Here is a 15,359-nt window from a genome sequence, read left to right on the forward strand (position 1 = left end):
AGCTGACCTTTTGGCTTTCCACTCAAGGGGTCTCCCACAAGCCCTGGTAACTCGCCATGATCATACAGTGGTTAGTGCTCTGTGTTGTGGCCGCAGAGTCCGGGTCACGCCATTTTGATACACAATGTTACGGCAAAAAGTCTCCTTTTGAATGACTCAAAGTACTAACTGTGTAATCTAAAATATTAACACGACATGTAAAGTGTTGGTCCCATGTTTCATGAGCTGAAATAAAAGATCCCGGTCTACAGTCTATGACTTAGGTGGCTGGAGTCTTTGACAATTCTTTGGGCCTTCCTCTGACACCGCCTGGTATAGACGTCCTGGATGGCAGGATGCTCGGCCTCAGTGATGTAAGCATTATCCTCTGTTGCGAATTGCAGTCGGATGCTGAGCAGTTGCCATACCAAGCGGTGATGCAGCCAGTCAAAATGCTCTGGATGGTGCAGCTTTAGATATTATTTGAGGATCTGAGGTCCAATGCCAAATATTTTCAGCCTCCTGAGGGGAAATAGGCATTGTCGTGCCCTCTTCACGAAGGTCTTGGTATGTTTGGACCATATTTTTCACATGCAAACCTTTATATGTCCGAACTAAGAATAATATAGGCTTCCCGAAAATAACATGGTCGCTGTGGTAGAAAGTTTATTTTGATTGGCGAAATCTGCATTTATCAAAATGTAAACAGGATTATTAGGGAAATTGTTCTTCTTGCAAAGCATGTAGACGTTTAAATCAAACTATTATATAAATCTGAATATTCACAATAATCATAATTTGTGTGTGTACTCAGTGCTGGCCGAGTTTCTATTGGTCAGTCACCGGGCCCCACACTACACGATAAAGGCAAAACATTTCTTACATTGTCGGGGTCTACGACCGCACGTGGCGGTGCTTAATTGGAAGAACTAGACCCTGTCACACTGAACGAGCTGGGAGAACCTTCCAGAAGGACAACCATCTCTGCAGCACTCCACCAATCAGGCCTTTATGGTGGAGTGGCCAGACGGAAGTCACTCCTCAGTGAATGGCACATTGCTCTCTCTTCTCGTCATTTTCCGAGGATGATTCTCCAGAGCTGAGAATAATGAATGGTAAACTTAACCCTATACTCTGCTGCCAGTGGACTTCTGGCAGGTTAGGAAGTGTCAGTATGTTTGCCTGTTCTTCCTGTCCCATATGCACAGTGACGATACTGTGGGCCTGAACTAGACCTGGTCCAACACACCCATCTTTCCATTCTCTTTTCCCTGTGTTCAGGTCAGAGAATGATAGATTCATCCGCTGGAGTTTGGGGAACCCAATATGTTGCCCCTGGATGATATAATCAAGGAGAGGTTGACCGTCACCCTCATGGATGCTAATCATTGTCCAGGGGAGGGCATGTTCCTATTCCAAGGATACTTCAGAACCGTACTCTACACTAGCAGAGCACTGTATTCCACTGTACCACACAATACTCTACAGGGGTCAGTACTAACTCTATTCTACTACACAATACACTGTTGAGTCTCTCTAGTCTAACTAGTCAACAATGGTATTTAGCCACATTTTCCACATAAAGGCAACGGCATGCTTGAGTAGCCTAATATCTCCCCCTCACACACAAGCCCCGGTAGCTTGCCGTGATCATATAATGGTTAGTACTGCTCATGGCAATGCGATTCACGGCTTGAGGTCGCTTTTTGAATGAGTTAAACTGAGACTGAGCCATATGATGTCGCCATGAGCAGCTCTGCAGATGAGCACAATGATAGACTATCACAGAGTATCAGCCCATGCATAACTTTGGGACGAGGCGGAGAAGTTTTCGCTTTGTGCTTCAATGCTCTTAGTTGTTGTCAAAATTGACCCGATACAGCTGTTCACTTTGTGACTCTGCCTTTAAACTGTAGCCAACGAAACTAAATGTATTGTATGGTAACCTACACTGTTATCAATCTCTGCTTATTTATTTAACGACAGATGTATAGTAATTATTTATTCACCAGTGGTCAGTGGCACCCTTTCCACAATCTCTGCTAAATTCACTCTACTTATTCAGTTTAGTGCATTCTGCTAATTCAAAAAGAGCCCTTATGCCGTGACATTGTGAATTTCAATGCCGTGACCCGGATTCGAACCGGGGTTGCTGCGGCCACAACGCAGAGTACTAACCACTATACGATCACGGCGAGCTACCAGGGCTTGCATATGTGGAGGTGAAATTGATCTACTCAAGCAGGCCTTCACTGTGACGTGCCTGAGGTGGTTAAATTCCAAAGTCTAACATTACACTTTGATGCCAGTTAGATTACAGTTAGTGCTTGTTTGTCTGTGGGACAAATTGGGTTATTCAAGCATGCAGTGACGAGGACAGGCACAGCTGACCTTTTGGCTTTCCACTCAAGGGGTCTCCCACAAGCCCTGGTAACTCGCCATGATCATACAGTGGTTAGTGCTCTGTGTTGTGGCCGCAGAGTCCGGGTCACGCCATTTTGATACACAATGTTACGGCAAAAAGTATCCTTTTGAATGACTCAAAGTACTAACTGTGTAATCTAAAATATTAACACAACATGTAAAGTGTTGGTCCCATGTTTCATGAGCTGAAATAAAAGATCCCGGTCTACAGTCTATGACTTAGGTGGCTGGAGTCTTTGACAATTCTTTGGGCCTTCCTCTGACACCGCCTGGTATAGACGTCCTGGATGGCAGGATGCTCGGCCTCAGTGATGTAAGCACTATGCTCTGTTGCGAATTGCAGTCGGATGCTGAGCAGTTGCCATACCAAGCGGTGATGCAGCCAGTCAAAATGCTCTGGATGGTGCAGCTTTAGATATTATTTGAGGATCTGAGGTCCAATGCCAAATATTTTCAGCCTCCTGAGGGGAAATAGGCATTGTCGTGCCCTCTTCACGAAGGTCTTGGTATGTTTGGACCATATTTTTCACATGCAAACCTTTATATGTCCGAACTAAGAATAATATAGGCTTCCCGAAAATAACATGGTCGCTGTGGTAGAAAGTTTATTTTGATTGGCGAAATCTGCATTTATCAAAATGTAAACAGGATTATTAGGGAAATTGTTCTTCTTGCAAAGCATGTAGACGTTTAAATCAAACTATTATATAAATCTGAATATTCACAATAATCATAATTTGTGTGTGTACTCAGTGCTGGCCGAGTTTCTATTGGTCAGTCACCGGGCCCCACACTACACGATAAAGGCAAAACATTTCTTACATTGTCGGGGTCTACGACCGCACGTGGCGGTGCTTAATTGGAAGAACTAGACCCTGTCACACTGAACGAGCTGGGAGAACCTTCCAGAAGGACAACCATCTCTGCAGCACTCCACCAATCAGGCCTTTATGGTGGAGTGGCCAGACGGAAGTCACTCCTCAGTGAATGGCACATTGCTCTCTCTTCTCGTCATTTTCCGAGGATGATTCTCCAGAGCTGAGAATAATGAATGGTAAACTTAACCCTATACTCTGCTGCCAGTGGACTTCTGGCAGGTTAGGAAGTGTCAGTATGTTTGCCTGTTCTTCCTGTCCCATATGCACAGTGACGATACTGTGGGCCTGAACTAGACCTGGTCCAACACACCCATCTTTCCATTCTCTTTTCCCTGTGTTCAGGTCAGAGAATGATAGATTCATCCGCTGGAGTTTGGGGGAACCCAATATGTTGCCCCTGGATGATATAATCAAGGAGAGGTTGACCGTCACCCTCATGGATGCTAATCATTGTCCAGGGGAGGGCATGTTCCTATTCCAAGGATACTTCAGAACCGTACTCTACACTAGCAGAGCACTGTATTCCACTGTACCACACAATACTCTACAGGGGTCAGTACTAACTCTATTCTACTACACAATACACTGTTGAGTCTCTCTAGTCTAGTCAACAATGGTATTTAGCCACATTTTCCACATAAAGGCAACGGCATGCTTGAGTAGCCTAATATCTCCCCCTCACACACAAGCCCCGGTAGCTTGCCGTGATCATATAATGGTTAGTACTGCTCATGGCAATGCGATTCACGGCTTGAGGTCGCTTTTTGAATGAGTTAAACTGAGACTCAGCCATATGATGTCGCCATGAGCAGCTCTGCAGATGAGCACAATGATAGACTATCACAGAGTATCAGCCCATGCATAACTTCGGGACGAGGCGGAGAAGTTTTCGCTTTGTGCTTCAATGCTCTTAGTTGTTGTCAAAATTGACCCGATACAGCTGTTCACTTTGTGACTCTGCCTTTAAACTGTAGCCAACGAAACTAAATGTATTGTATGGTAACCTACACTGTTATCAATCTCTGCTTATTTAATGTTATAACGACAGAGGTATAGTAATTATTTATTCACCAGTGGTCAGTGGCACCCTTTCCACAATCTCTGCTAAATTCACTCTACTTATTCAGTTTAGTTCATTCTGCTAATTCAAAAAGAGCCCTTATGCCGTGACATTGTGAATTTCAATGCCGTGACCCGGATTCGAACCGGGGTTGCTGCGGCCACAACGCAGAGTACTAACCACTATACGATCACGGCGAGCTACCAGGGCTTGCATATGTGGAGTTGAAATTGATCTACTCAAGCAGGCCTTCACTGTGACGTGGCTGAGGTGGTTAAATTCCAAAGTCTAACGTTACACTTTGATGCCAGTTAGATTACAGTTAGTGCTTGTGTGTCTGTGGGACAAATTGGGTTATTCAAGCATGCAGTGACGAGGACAGGCACAGCTGACCTTTTGGCTTTCCACTCAAGGGGTCTCCCACAAGCCCTGGTAACTCGCCATGATCATACAGTGGTTAGTGCTCTGTGTTGTGGCCGCAGAGTCCGGGTCACGCCATTTTGATACACAATGTTACGGCAAAAGTCTCCTTTTGAATGACTCAAAGTACTAACTGTGTAATCTAAAATATTAACACAACATGTAAAGTGTTGGTCCCATGTTTCATGAGCTGAAATAAAAGATCCCGGTCTACAGTCTATGACTTAGGTGGCTGGAGTCTTTGACAATTCTTTGGGCCTTCCTCTGACACCGCCTGGTATAGACATCCTGGATGGCAGGAAGCTCGGCCTCCGTGATGTAAGCACTATGCTCTGTTGCGAATTGCAGTCGGATGCTGAGCAGTTGCCATACCAAGCGGTGATGCAGCCAGTCAAAATGCTCTGGATGGTGCAGCTTTAGATATTATTTGAGGATCTGAGGTCCAATGCCAAATATTTTCAGCCTCCTGAGGGGAAATAGGCATTGTCGTGCCCTCTTCACGAAGGTCTTGGTATGTTTGGACCATATTTTTCACATGCAAACCTTTATATGTCAGAACTAAAAATAATATAGGCTTCCCGAAAATAACATGGTCGCTGTGGTAGAAAGTTTATTTTGATTGGCGAAATCTGCATTTATCAAAATGTAAACAGGATTATTAGGGAAATTGTTCTTCTTGCAAAGCATGTAGACGTTTAAATCAAACTATTATATAAATCTGAATATTCACAATAATCATAATTTGTGTGTGTACTCAGTGCTGGCCGAGTTTCTATTGGTCAGTCACCGGGCCCCACACTACACGATAAAGGCAAAACATTTCTTACATTGTCGGGGTCTACGACCGCACGTGGCGGTGCTTAATTGGAAGAACTAGACCCTGTCACACTGAACGAGCTGGGAGAACCTTCCAGAAGGACAACCATCTCTGCAGCACTCCACCAATCAGGCCTTTATGGTGGAGTGGCCAGACGGAAGTCACTCCTCAGTGAATGGCACATTGCTCTCTCTTCTCGTCATTTTCCGAGGATGATTCTCCAGAGCTGAGAATAATGAATGGTAAACTTAACCCTATACTCTGCTGCCAGTGGACTTCTGGCAGGTTAGGAAGTGTCAGTATGTTTGCCTGTTCTTCCTGTCCCATATGCACAGTGACGATACTGTGGGCCTGAACTAGACCTGGTCCAACACACCCATCTTTCCATTCTCTTTTCCCTGTGTTCAGGTCAGAGAATGATAGATTCATCCGCTGGAGTTTGGGGGAACCCAATATGTTGCCCCTGGATGATATAATCAAGGAGAGGTTGACCGTCACCCTCATGGATGCTAATCATTGTCCAGGGAGGGCATGTTCCTATTCCAAGGATACTTCAGAACCGTACTCTACACTAGCAGAGCACTGTATTCCACTGTACCACACAATACTCTACAGGGGTCAGTACTAACTCTATTCTACTACACAATACACTGTTGAGTCTCTCTCTAACTAGTCAACAATGGTATTTAGCCACATTTTCCACATAAAGGCAACGGCATGCTTGAGTAGCCTAATATCTCCCCCTCACACACAAGCCCCGGTAGCTTGCCGTGATCATATAATGGTTAGTACTGCTCATGGCAATGCGATTCACGGCTTGAGGTCGCTTTTTGAATGAGTTAAACTGAGACTCAGCCATATGATGTCGCCATGAGCAGCTCTGCAGATGAGCACAATGATAGACTATCACAGAGTATCAGCCCATGCATAACTTTGGGACGAGGCGGAGAAGTTTTCGCTTTGTGCTTCAATGCTCTTAGTTGTTGTCAAAATTGACCCGATACAGCTGTTCACTTTGTGACTCTGCCTTTAAACTGTAGCCAACGAAACTAAATGTATTGTATGGTAACCTACACTGTTATCAATCTCTGCTTATTTAACGACAGATGTATAGTAATTATTTATTCACCAGTGGTCAGTGGCACCCTTTCCACAATCTCTGCTAAATTCACTCTACTTATTCAGTTTAGTTCATTCTGCTAATTCAAAAAGAGCCCTTATGCCGTGACATTGTGAATTTCAATGCCGTGACCCGGATTCGAACCGGGGTTGCTGCGGCCACAACGCAGAGTACTAACCACTATACGATCACGGCGAGCTACCAGGGCTTGCATATGTGGAGTTGAAATTGATCTACTCAAGCAGGCCTTCACTGTGACATGGCTGAGGTGGTTAAATTCCAAAGTCTAACATTACACTTTGATGCCAGTTAGATTACAGTTAGTGCTTGTTTGTCTGTGGGACAAATTGGGTTATTCAAGCATGCAGTGACGAGGACAGGCACAGCTGACCTTTTGGCTTTCCACTCAAGGGGTCTCCCACAAGCCCTGGTAACTCGCCATGATCATACAGTGGTTAGTGCTCTGTGTTGTGGCCGCAGAGTCCGGGTCACGCCATTTTGATACACAATGTTACGGCAAAAAGTCTCCTTTTGAATGACTCAAAGTACTAACTGTGTAATCTAAAATATTAACACAACATGTAAAGTGTTGGTCCCATGTTTCATGAGCTGAAATAAAAGATCCCGGTCTACAGTCTATGACTTAGGTGGCTGGAGTCTTTGACAATTCTTTGGGCCTTCCTCTGACACCGCCTGGTATAGACGTCCTGGATGGCAGGATGCTCGGCCTCAGTGATGTAAGCACTATGCTCTGTTGCGAATTGCAGTCGGATGCTGAGCAGTTGCCATACCAAGCGGTGATGCAGCCAGTCAAAATGCTCTGGATGGTGCAGCTTTAGATATTATTTGAGGATCTGAGGTCCAATGCCAAATATTTTCAGCCTCCTGAGGGGAAATAGGCATTGTCGTGCCCTCTTCACGAAGGTCTTGGTATGTTTGGACCATATTTTTCACATGCAAACCTTTATATGTCAGAACTAAAAATAATATAGGCTTCCCGAAAATAACATGGTCGCTGTGGTAGAAAGTTTATTTTGATTGGCGAAATCTGCATTTATCAAAATGTAAACAGGATTATTAGGGAAATTGTTCTTCTTGCAAAGCATGTAGACGTTTAAATCAAACTATTATATAAATCTGAATATTCACAATAATCATAATTTGTGTGTGTACTCAGTGCTGGCCGAGTTTCTATTGGTCAGTCACCGGGCCCCACACTACACGATAAAGGCAAAACATTTCTTACATTGTCGGGGTCTACGACCGCACGTGGCGGTGCTTAATTGGAAGAACTAGACCCTGTCACACTGAACGAGCTGGGAGAACCTTCCAGAAGGACAACCATCTCTGCAGCACTCCACCAATCAGGCCTTTATGGTGGAGTGGCCAGACGGAAGTCACTCCTCAGTGAATGGCACATTGCTCTCTCTTCTCGTCATTTTCCGAGGATGATTCTCCAGAGCTGAGAATAATGAATGGTAAACTTAACCCTATACTCTGCTGCCAGTGGACTTCTGGCAGGTTAGGAAGTGTCAGTATGTTTGCCTGTTCTTCCTGTCCCATATGCACAGTGACGATACTGTGGGCCTGAACTAGACCTGGTCCAACACACCCATCTTTCCATTCTCTTTTCCCTGTGTTCAGGTCAGAGAATGATAGATTCATCCGCTGGAGTTTGGGGAACCCAATATGTTGCCCCTGGATGATATAATCAAGGAGAGGTTGACCGTCACCCTCATGGATGCTAATCATTGTCCAGGGGAGGGCATGTTCCTATTCCAAGGATACTTCAGAACCGTACTCTACACTAGCAGAGCACTGTATTCCACTGTACCACACAATACTCTACAGGGGTCAGTACTAACTCTATTCTACTACACAATACACTGTTGAGTCTCTCTAGTCGTATTTAGCCACATTTTCCACATAAAGGCAACGGCATGCTTGAGTAGCCTAATATCTCCCCCTCACACACAAGCCCCGGTAGCTTGCCGTGATCATATAATGGTTAGTACTGCTCATGGCAATGCGATTCACGGCTTGAGGTCGCTTTTTGAATGAGTTAAACTGAGACTGAGCCATATGATGTCGCCATGAGCAGCTCTGCAGATGAGCACAATGATAGACTATCACAGAGTATCAGCCCATGCATAACTTCGGGACGAGGCGGAGAAGTTTTCGCTTTGTGCTTCAATGCTCTTAGTTGTTGTCAAAATTGACCCGATACAGCTGTTCACTTTGTGACTCTGCCTTTAAACTGTAGCCAACGAAACTAAATGTATTGTATGGTAACCTACACTGTTATCAATCTCTGCTTATTTAATGTTATAACGACAGAGGTATAGTAATTATTTATTCACCAGTGGTCACAATCTCTGCTAAATTCACTCTACTTATTCAGTTTAGTTCATTCTGCTAATTCAAAAAGAGCCCATATGCCATGACATTGTGAATTTCAATGCCGTGACCCGGATTCGAACCGGGGTTGCTGCGGCCACAACGCAGAGTACTAACCACTATACGATCACGGCGAGCTACCAGGGCTTGCATGTGCGGAGGTGAAATTGATCTACTCAAGCAGGCCTTCACTGTGACGTGCCTGAGGTGGTTAAATTCCAAAGTATAACGTTACACTTTGATGCCAGTTAGATTACAGTTAGTGCTTGTGTGTCTGTGGGACAAATTGGGTTATTCAAGCATGCAGTGACAAGGACAGGCACAGCTGACCTTTTGGCTTTCCACTCAAGGGGTCTCCCACAAGCCCTGGTAACTCGCCATGATCATACAGTGGTTAGTGCTCTGTGTTGTGGCCGCAGAGTCCGGGTCACTCCATTTTGATACACAATGTTACGGCAAAAAGTATCCTTTTGAATGACTCAAAGTACTAACTGTGTAATCTAAAATATTAACACAACATGTAAAGTGTTGGTCCCATGTTTCATGAGCTGAAATAAAAGATCCCGGTCTACAGTCTATGACTTAGGTGGCTGGGGTCTTTGACAATTCTTTGGGCCTTCCTCTGACACCGCCTGGTATAGACGTCCTGGATGGCAGGAAGCTCGGCCTCAGTGATGTAAGCACTATGCTCTGTTGCGAATTGCAGTCGGATGCTGAGCAGTTGCCATACCAAGCGGTGATGCAGCCAGTCAAAATGCTCTGGATGGTGCAGCTTTAGATATTATTTGAGGATCTGAGGTCCAATGCCAAATATTTTCAGCCTCCTGAGGGGAAATAGGCATTGTCGTGCCCTCTTCACGAAGGTCTTGGTATGTTTGGACCATATTTTTCACATGCAAACCTTTATATGTCCGAACTAAGAATAATATAGGCTTCCCGAAAATAACATGGTCGCTGTGGTAGAAAGTTTATTTTGATTGGCGAAATCTGCATTTATCAAAATGTAAACAGGATTATTAGGGAAATTGTTCTTCTTGCAAAGCATGTAGACGTTTAAATCAAACTATTATATAAATCTGAATATTCACAATAATCATAATTTGTGTGTGTACTCAGTGCTGGCCGAGTTTCTATTGGTCAGTCACCGGGCCCCACACTACACGATAAAGGCAAAACATTTCTTACATTGTCGGGGTCTACGGCCGCACGTGGCGGTGCTTAATTGGAAGAACTAGACCCTGTCACACTGAACGAGCTGGGAGAACCTTCCAGAAGGACAACCATCTCTGCAGCACTCCACCAATCAGGCCTTTATGGTGGAGTGGCCAGACGGAAGTCACTCCTCAGTGAATGGCACATTGCTCTCTCTTCTCGTCATTTTCCGAGGATGATTCTCCAGAGCTGAGAATAATGAATGGTAAACTTAACCCTATACTCTGCTGCCAGTGGACTTCTGGCAGGTTAGGAAGTGTCAGTATGTTTGCCTGTTCTTCCTGTCCCATATGCACAGTGACGATACTGTGGGCCTGAACTAGACCTGGTCCAACACACCCATCTTTCCATTCTCTTTTCCCTGTGTTCAGGTCAGAGAATGATAGATTCATCCGCTGGAGTTTGGGGGAACCCAATATGTTGCCCCTGGATGATATAATCAAGGAGAGGTTGACCGTCACCCTCATGGATGCTAATCATTGTCCAGGGGAGGGCATGTTCCTATTCCAAGGATACTTCAGAACCGTACTCTACACTAGCAGAGCACTGTATTCCACTGTACCACACAATACTCTACAGGGGTCAGTACTAACTCTATTCTACTACACAATACACTGTTGAGTCTCTCTAGTCTAACTAGTCAACAATGGTATTTAGCCACATTTTCCACATAAAGGCAACGGCATGCTTGAGTAGCCTAATATCTCCCCTCACACACAAGCCCCGGTAGCTTGCCGTGATCATATAATGGTTAGTACTGCTCATGGCAATGCGATTCACGGCTTGAGGTCGCTTTTTGAATGAGTTAAACTGAGACTCAGCCATATGATGTCGCCATGAGCAGCTCTGCAGATGAGCACAATGATAGACTATCACAGAGTATCAGCCCATGCATAACTTCGGGACGAGGCGGAGAAGTTTTCGCTTTGTGCTTCAATGCTCTTAGTTGTTGTCAAAATTGACCCGATACAGCTGTTCACTTTGTGACTCTGCCTTTAAACTGTAGCCAACGAAACTAAATGTATTGTATGGTAACCTACACTGTTATCAATCTCTGCTTATTTATTTAACGACAGATGTATAGTAATTATTTATTCACCAGTGGTAAGTGGCACCCTTTCCACAATCTCTGCTAAATTCACTCTACTTATTCAGTTTAGTTCATTCTGCTAATTCAAAAAGAGCCCTTATGCCGTGACATTGTGAATTTCAATGCCGTGACCCAGATTCGAACCGGGGTTGCAGCGGCCACAACGCAGAGTACTAACCACTATACGATCACGGCGAGCTACCAGGGCTTGCATATGTGGAGGTGAAATTGATCTACTCAAGCAGGCCTTCACTGTGACGTGGCTGAGGTGGTTAAATTCCAAAGTCTAACGTTACACTTTGATGCCAGTTAGATTACAGTTAGTGCTTGTGTGTCTGTGGGACAAATTGGGTTATTCAAGCATGCAGTGACGAGGACAGGCACAGCTGACCTTTTGGCTTTCCACTCAAGGGGTCTCCCACAAGCCCTGGTAACTCTCCATGATCATACAGTGGTTAGTGCTCTGTGTTGTGGCCGCAGAGTCCGGGTCACGCCATTTTGATACACAATGTTACGGCAAAAAGTCTCCTTTTGAATGACTCAAAGTACTAACTGTGTAATCTAAAATATTAACACGACATGTAAAGTGTTGGTCCCATGTTTCATGAGCTGAAATAAAAGATCCCGGTCTACAGTCTATGACTTAGGTGGCTGGAGTCTTTGACAATTCTTTGGGCCTTCCTCTGACACCGCCTGGTATAGACATCCTGGATGGCAGGATGCTCGGCCTCAGTGATGTAAGCATTATCCTCTGTAGCGAATTGCAGTCGGATGCTGAGCAGTTGCCATACCAAGCGGTGATGCAGCCAGTCAAAATGCTCTGGATGGTGCAGCTTTAGATATTATTTGAGGATCTGAGGTCCAATGCCAAATATTTTCAGCCTCCTGAGGGGAAATAGGCATTGTCGTGCCCTCTTCACGAAGGTCTTGGTATGTTTGTACCATATTTTTCACATGCAAACCTTTATATGTCCGAACTAAAAATAATATAGGCTTCCCGAAAATAACATGGTCGCTGTGGTAGAAAGTTTATTTTGATTGGCGAAATCTGCATTTATCAAAATGTAAACAGGATTATTAGGGAAATTGTTCTTCTTGCAAAGCATGTAGACGTTTAAATCAAACTATTATATAAATCTGAATATTCACAATAATCATAATTTGTGTGTGTACTCAGTGCTGGCCGAGTTTCTATTGGTCAGTCACCGGGCCCCACACTACACGATAAAGGCAAAACATTTCTTACATTGTCGGGGTCTACGACCGCACGTGGCGGTGCTTAATTGGAAGAACTAGACCCTGTCACACTGAACGAGCTGGGAGAACCTTCCAGAAGGACAACCATCTCTGCAGCACTCCACCAATCAGGCCTTTATGGTGGAGTGGCCAGACGAAGTCACTCCTCAGTGAATGGCACATTGCTCTCTCTTCTCGTCATTTTCCGAGGATGATTCTCCAGAGCTGAGAATAATGAATGGTAAACTTAACCCTATACTCTGCTGCCAGTGGACTTCTGGCAGGTTAGGAAGTGTCAGTATGTTTGCCTGTTCTTCCTGTCCCATATGCACAGTGACGATACTGTGGGCCTGAACTAGACCTGGTCCAACACACCATCTTTCCATTCTCTTTTCCCTGTGTTCAGGTCAGAGAATGATAGATTCATCCGCTGGAGTTTGGGGGAACCCAATATGTTGCCCCTGGATGATATAATCAAGGAGAGGTTGACCGTCACCCTCATGGATGCTAATCATTGTCCAGGGAGGGCATGTTCCTATTCCAAGGATACTTCAGAACCGTACTCTACACTAGCAGAGCACTGTATTCCACTGTACCACACAATACTCTACAGGGGTCAGTACTAACTCTATTCTACTACACAATACACTGTTGAGTCTCTCTAGTCAATGGTATTTAGCCACATTTTCCACATAAAGGCAACGGCATGCTTGAGTAGCCTAATATCTCCCCCTCACACACAAGCCCCGGTAGCTTGCCGTGATCATATAATGGTTAGTACTGCTCATGGCAATGCGATTCACGGCTTGAGGTCGCTTTTTGAATGAGTTAAACTGAGACTCAGCCATATGATGTCGCCATGAGCAGCTCTGCAGATGAGCACAATGATAGACTATCACAGAGTATCAGCCCTATGCATAACTTTGGGACGAGGCGGAGAAGTTTTCGCTTTGTGCTTCAATGCTCTTAGTTGTTGTCAAAATTGACCCGATACAGCTGTTCACTTTGTGACTCTGCCTTTAAACTGTAGCCAACGAAACTAAATGTATTGTATGGTAACCTACACTGTTATCAATCTCTGCTTATTTAATGTTATAACGACAGAGGTATAGTAATTATTTATTCACCAGTGGTAAGTGGCACCCTTTCCACAATTTCTGCTAAATTCACTCTACTTATTCAGTTAAGTTCATTCTGCTAATTCAAAAAGAGCCCTTATGCCGTGACATTGTGAATTTCAATGCCGTGACCCGGATTCGAACCGGGGTTGCTGCGGCCACAACGCAGAGTACTAACCACTATACGATCACGGCGAGCTACCAGGGCTTGCATATGTGGAGTTGAAATCGATCTACTCAAGCAGGCCTTCACTGTGACGTGGCTGAGGTGGTTAAATTCCAAAGTCTAACGTTACACTTTGATGCCAGTTAGATTACAGTTAGTGCTTGTGTGTCTGTGGGACAAATTGGGTTATTCAAGCATGCAGTGACGAGGACAGGCACAGCTGACCTTTTGGCTTTCCACTCAAGGGGTCTCCCACAAGCCCTGGTAACTCGCCATGATCATACTGTTATGCCGGTGAATGAGGACCCAAAAGCAACTTGGCGAAAACAGAGTCTTTATTCCAGTAAAGGATAAAAGCAATACTCCTGGACAATCAGAGCAGAAAACAAAACATGAAAAAACTTAAATCCACTCGTAGTGACGAGGACAGACTGGAGACTCGACCATTGACTGCAGGTTACCTCGGGAAGGCACCGACCGAAGCAGACTAAGGCACCTGCTCGCACGCAGCATCTGAAGGTGACAAGACACAACAGGGCGAGACAATGACACAGCACAGCGAACATCAAACAAGGATCCGACAGGACAGAAACGGAAAACAAGGGGAGAAATAGGGACTCTAATCAGAGGACAAGATAGGGAACAGGTGTGAAAAGACTAAATGATTGAGTAGGAGAATGAGGAACAGCTGGGAGCAGGAACGGAACGATAGAGAGAGGAGAGAGAGGGAGGGAGAGAGAAAAAAGGAACGAACCTAATAAGACCAGCAGGGGGAAACGAACAGAAGGGAAAGCATAATGACAAGACAATATGAGACAAAACATGACAGTACCCCCCCACTCACCGAGCGCCTCCTGGCGCACTCGAGGAGGAACACTGGCGGCAACGGAGGAAATCATAGATCACAAACGGTCCAGCACGTCCCGAGAAAGAACCCAACTCCTCTCCTCAGGACCGTAACGGAAAACGATGAAAAGGGAAACTAGGGTACTACTCTAAAAAAAATGAGACACGGGTAGAGAACTGAAAGCTTTAGAGCCAACAGGACCAAACAGGCCAGGAGAGTAACAACTAGGGACAGACTGAGACACAGCAAGGGCAGGAACAAGACCAGGAGAGATGCGGTGGCAGGGAACAGACTGAGACCCAGCAATACCAGGAGCAGAAGCAGAAAAAAAGTTACCAGACTTATTCTGCGCGCAGTCCGAACAAGCAGCCACGAAACGGCGAGTGTCACGCTCCTGAGTAGGCCACCAAAACCGCTGGCGAATAGAAGCAAGCGTACCCCGAACGCCGGGGTGGCCAGCTAACTTGGCAGAGTGCGCCCACTGAAGAACAGCCAGACGAGTAGAGACAGGAACGAAAAGAAGGTTACTAGGACAAGCGCGCGGCGACGGAGTGTGAGTGAGTGCTTGCTTAACCTGTCTCTCAATTCCCCAGAC

At 45.2% G+C, this 15,359-nt stretch overlaps 5 non-coding genes across 5 annotated transcripts; all 5 read right to left on the bottom strand.

Moving 5' to 3' along the window:
• Window positions 1–2,102: 2,102 nt before the first annotated feature.
• On the bottom strand, window positions 2,103–2,174 carry trnah-gug. The gene has a single exon. It is a non-coding gene; the product is annotated as a tRNA-His (tRNA).
• A 2,292-nt stretch (window positions 2,175–4,466) lies between these two features.
• Window positions 4,467–4,538, bottom strand: trnah-gug. The gene has a single exon. It is a non-coding gene; the product is annotated as a tRNA-His (tRNA).
• A 2,283-nt stretch (window positions 4,539–6,821) lies between these two features.
• Window positions 6,822–6,893, bottom strand: trnah-gug. Its single transcript has one exon. It is a non-coding gene; the product is annotated as a tRNA-His (tRNA).
• A 2,264-nt stretch (window positions 6,894–9,157) lies between these two features.
• trnah-gug lies at window positions 9,158–9,229 on the bottom strand. The gene has a single exon. It is a non-coding gene; the product is annotated as a tRNA-His (tRNA).
• A 4,645-nt stretch (window positions 9,230–13,874) lies between these two features.
• trnah-gug lies at window positions 13,875–13,946 on the bottom strand. Its single transcript has one exon. It is a non-coding gene; the product is annotated as a tRNA-His (tRNA).
• Between the last annotated feature and the right edge of the window lie 1,413 nt (window positions 13,947–15,359).

The sequence above is a fragment of the Oncorhynchus gorbuscha genome, linkage group LG10, assembly GCF_021184085.1.
Source record: "Oncorhynchus gorbuscha isolate QuinsamMale2020 ecotype Even-year linkage group LG10, OgorEven_v1.0, whole genome shotgun sequence".
In the NCBI taxonomy this organism is placed as follows: domain Eukaryota; kingdom Metazoa; phylum Chordata; class Actinopteri; order Salmoniformes; family Salmonidae; genus Oncorhynchus; species Oncorhynchus gorbuscha.